The 5,090-nt window shown below is 37.2% G+C and overlaps 1 pseudogene; it reads left to right on the forward strand.

Annotated features, from left to right (window-relative positions):
* Positions 1 to 1,145: 1,145 nt before the first annotated feature.
* Positions 1,146 to 2,459, forward strand: LOC147406148 (aspartic proteinase CDR1 pseudogene; annotated as a pseudogene).
* Positions 2,460 to 5,090: the final 2,631 nt, after the last annotated feature.

Below are 5,090 nucleotides of genomic sequence, written 5' to 3' on the forward strand. Positions count from 1 at the left end.
TTCTATGATTTTTCTTTTGTTTTTTATTTTTGTGATTTTTTAAATTATTATTTCGTTCATTGTGATTGGTGAATTAGAGGATCGTGCTATTATTTATTAAACCTCCAAATTCGACGGTCATACTCTATGGATTTTTTATTTTTAATTTTTTTGAAGCTCATTATCCAATAATTTGATAGTCCAGAGCAGTTAAAAACAAAATTCTACAAGAGAATATTTGACGGGCTAAGACCGTCAAATATAGGCTTTTTTCACATAGTGTAAAGCCATCAAGACGAGAGCGACCAATTTTCAAAGTATTGAATTCTCCTACTGCTATAGAGAAGGCAATCAAGCAGCTGATTTGTTACCTTCCTACCTAACCTCCTTAGTTAGCTTAGCTTTGGATCCCATTGATCTCCCTAGTATTTTTTTGAACATCCTGTGTAAATATGCTGGGCATATTTACAATAGATTGTAGCTATCCTTTTTCTGGTTGGGGGTCGGCCTAACCCCCCTTTGATCTTGAGAAAAAAAAAAATTGGAAAAACTAAATGTACAATGGATATTCTAATCAACATAAAAAATATAATGAAATCACCTAGAAGGGAAGTCTTATCAATTTGAGAACATCAAAACCACAACAATACAGGAACTTAGGCATTTTGTTCATCTCAGCTGTTTATAGACTGTCCAATGACGTTGGATTCTAACCATTAAAAACGGTCTTGAAAACATAGACGAGATTGGCCCACCAGGCAATCCATCATTTTCCTTTATCAATAGTGAATGTTTTTCCTCGTAACAAAATTGGGTCCATGCTCCTTCCCAATTAACGTACCTTGAAATTGCAAATTATAATAATTTTTCAGTTCCGTCCATCAGACATGCATGTATGCGTGTAAAAGCTTCTAAATGTCTTAAGAAAAGAGATTTATTGCAAAACATCAATTTTTGTGAGGATAATTAGATATTAATGGAGTGTGTCTCTGTATCTAGTCCTGGAACTCATTGTTATTGGATCCGCTCACATTGTAAAATTAAAACTCCTTCCACATCCCATGAATCTTTTAATATCCTCTCCACCCTATAAATACAGAATCTCTCAACACTCTGATCTTTATCTCTCTACCTCTCTTCATATTTATACAAGTGTCTGTGAAAACATGGTGACCAAGATGCCCACTAACCATATTATTGCATTTTTGACAATAATAGTCCTCTCATTTTCAAACATATTTTTCATCGAAGCTCAAAATACAGGTTTCAGTATTGAACTTGTACACCATGAATCTCCCTTATCTCCATTCTATAATCCTTCCGATACATATTCAGACCGCTTGAAAAAAGCTGCCCATCGCTCCATGTCTCGTGTCAATCACTTCCATTCATCTTCTATCAACCCGAACACCATTCAATCCGATGTGATGCCAAATAGTGGTTCATATCTCATGAAGCTCTCCTTTGGTACTCCACCCATTGAAGTCCTTGCTATTGCTGACACTGGAAGTGACCTTACATGGATACAATGCAAACCTTGCAACCAATGCTACGGACAAGATGCTCCTCTCTTCGATCCTAAACAATCTTCTACTTATAGAGATATCTCTTGTGAATCTAACTATTGTCAATCTCTACCCAAGGCTCAATGTGGAAATAGAAGCAAGGATTGTGAATATTCGTATTCCTAAGGTGACCAATCGCATACAATAGGAGTCCTTGCAACTGAAACCTTAACGTTCGATTCGACTAATGGTCGATTCATAGCCATTCCTAAGCATGTGTTTGGCTGTGGACACGACAATGGTGGCACATTTAGTAGTCAGGAGTCTGGACTCATCGGCCTTGGAGGCGGACCCCTATCACTTGTCTCTCAATTGGGTTCTAAAATTGATGGGAAATTCTCCTATTGCTTGGTACCAATATTTGAGAATGACACAAGCAAACTGAATTTTGGTAGCCAAGCAGTAATTTCTGATAATGGCATGGTTTCTACTCCTTTAGTACCCAAAGATCCAGAAACATTCTACTACCTAACTCTTGAAGGCATTAGTGTTGGTGACAAAAGGGCAGAGTACAAAATTTTTGCACTCAAAGAGAGTGAAGGAAATATCATCATTGATTCGGGGACTACATTAACAATATTAGATGCGGGTTTATACACTAAGTTGGAATCGGCATTGAAGGAGGCCATAAATCTTGAACCAACCTCAGATCCAAGTGGAACATTCGGTCTTTGCTATGGTACAAAATCCGAACTCAAGATACCTGAGATAACGTTCCACTTCACTGGGGCCGACCTGCAACTGAATCAGTTGAACACATTTATCAAAGTATCAGATGATTTGGTGTGCTTGTCAATGGTACCGAGTCAAAGTTTCTCAATTTTTGGTAATTTGGCTCAAATGAATTTTCAGGTGGAGTATGATCTTGTAGGGAAGAAGGTTTCCTTTTCTCCAGCTGATTGCACCAAATACTAATAGAGCCTTCTAATTGTGTGTTTTTGTTTAATATTAATTGTTACTGGTTTTGATTTGTTGCCATTAGGAATTATATGTATTAAAAGTATTTACTTTGTGTATAAATTAAGATTAAGTATTGTAGTTATATATATGTATATTAAGTTCAGATACTATTGTCTAATTAAGTAGTGCATGATCATCAAACCGTGGAGTTAGGTGATGCCTGACAGGATGCGGAACCGTTAATCTAGTTTGATTATAATAAGTTCAGTGAAGCATGGTCTGACTATTGCTTTAGAGGAAGGTTGCCAAACGAGTGATTGTTAATTCAGACTCCCTTTACAATATTAAATGCCTTACAAATGTATGGGAAGGATCTTGGAAGCACTTGGGATTAATCCGGTCAATTAAATATTTGATGAAATCAGTTTTGAGTTTACATGGAGAGAAGCTAATAGAGCGGCAGATTGGCTTGCCAAGAGAGCTGCACTTTCTCATTGTTTTTCTCTTTTGTTTAATGATGATGTTGAGATCCTCACGATTTATCTATGATTTTGTTAGAGGATAGATCGTGTAATTTAATTGGGCTTTAGCCTCCTTCAATAATAAGGGTGGGGCCGCCCTCTATAGCCCCTGCTTACTGATTAAAAAAAAACTTCTTATGTATGCAACCAAAACAAGAAAACGAACCAATATAACTTGGAACAGACCTATATTTAATATAATATATAATTACTCCTTGGAAGGATCCATTAATGTTTTAAAATAATTTATCTATATAATCATGCATACAAAATAAAATAGCTTTTCGAATTCTCTTTTCAAGTAAATAAATATGGAAAAAATAAAACCCCAAGCGTTCTTTTATCTTTCTTATTTTAATTTTTTAATGATTTTTGCTCATCAAGCAAATGGAATTAGAATAAAATATTAATGTTAAAAATATAAGGAGACACACCGCCAAGGTTACAAGACTTTCAACCACGTTTTGTGGCCTAACAGAAGGAATCCATGTAGACCTTCCGAGCCCATAGAGGAAGATTTTTTATGGAATGGAAATAGCATGCTATTTTTCAAATTGAAGCAACAAAGCATTTTTAATCCGTTATACAAATACATGTTAGAATATTAGGTTATACAATGAGTCCTGATAATATGACTTGCCAGGTGTCATACTCAATTGACACCTTGATTTGGATAAGTTCGAGAATTGTAGATCTATATGCCTCATGATACAGGGCTCTTTCTAGATACACTTTTTCATGGGGAAGTGCAATCGTGTATCGCGAGGAATATGGATCTACGGTTCCCAAACTTGTCCACATTAGGGTGTCAATTGAGTATGTCACCTGGCGAGTCATATCATCACAACTCTTATACAGTAGACGAAGATATCTAATATTTTGATATAATCTATATTAAAATGTGATTGGTCGTATCATAATACATCTTATTACATTGCATAATTCATAACTGTAGGAATCAAAAAAATTCCCTATGTAGTGGTTAGCAAAATTACTACATCAAGACAACCAACCCACCATAGAACTAATAAGGAAAACGTAAGGTGATTCTGCCCCCTTGGTTGAACCCCTCTTTTGCTCACTCTAATAGATTCAACCACCTTGGCCGAGCCCCTTTATTGCTCTCACTTAAGGTTCAACCACCTTGGCCGACCCTTCTTTCAATCCCACTAGCAGGCCCTAAACTCCACAGGGATGCTATGATCTTTCGTGCCCCCAAAGCATGGAAGCAGTGTATGTTAGAGAGTCAGCGTGAGACTTCTTGGCAAGTGATGCACCTTAGCACGGACGAATCTGCTCATCTGAGACTCCATTATGGAGAGATAGGATGCCATAGCCGCCCTGGTCTTGATTCACCACCAGTTGTGAATCGCTGAATATGATGATCTCGGACAACCCTAGGTCAAGTGCCATTTCCAAACCTGCGATCATGTCCTCGTACTCGGCCTCATTGTTCAAGGCGTGGAATTCGAGTCTGACTGCTTTCTCGATGTAGGTGTGGTCTGTAACGAATCCGGGCTCATGTTCGGTATGGCTTTGCGGGCTCAAAAATCCGCGGAAACGAAAATCCAACTAGTCCCCGGTAATCCGAATGGAGCTTCGTATGGTGCAAGGTGCAAAGTCTACTTTCGCACGCAGAATCTACTGAATCAACTGCTTAACCAACTGTGCTATACGATGCAGTGATATCAACATCCTCTGTTGCTGGACCACCCCAGCCCATGCTGCCCTACTACAAGAAAATCAACTTTTAGTGACAGAAAAATATCATCACAAAAAGTATAATTTTGGTCACTAAAACCTTGTAATGATGAAATATATGTCTGTCACACTATTGATGTTGTAAGTCTTTGTCATTAAGTAGGGGTGGAGCTTGGATTTTTGGTCAGTGGAGGCTAAGTGCAAATGATGGTTGACCATAATCTTGGTTTCCTTCTATATAAATGGGGGCTCGATTAAAAAAGGATGATTGTCCAATTATCACCAATGACTTTGTATTGATAGAATATTCCTATTAAATCCATAAATGTTAGGACTTAGCTAAAAACCGTGGCTTAGACTTAATATTTCAAAATTTTATTTCCTTAAATATTAAAGTCTCTAGTAGAAGAAAAGATTTTTTGGG

This window comes from Akebia trifoliata, chromosome 3 (assembly GCF_017979445.1).
Source record: "Akebia trifoliata isolate Shusen 1 chromosome 3, ASM1797944v1, whole genome shotgun sequence".
Taxonomy (NCBI): Eukaryota; Viridiplantae; Streptophyta; class Magnoliopsida; order Ranunculales; family Lardizabalaceae; genus Akebia; species Akebia trifoliata.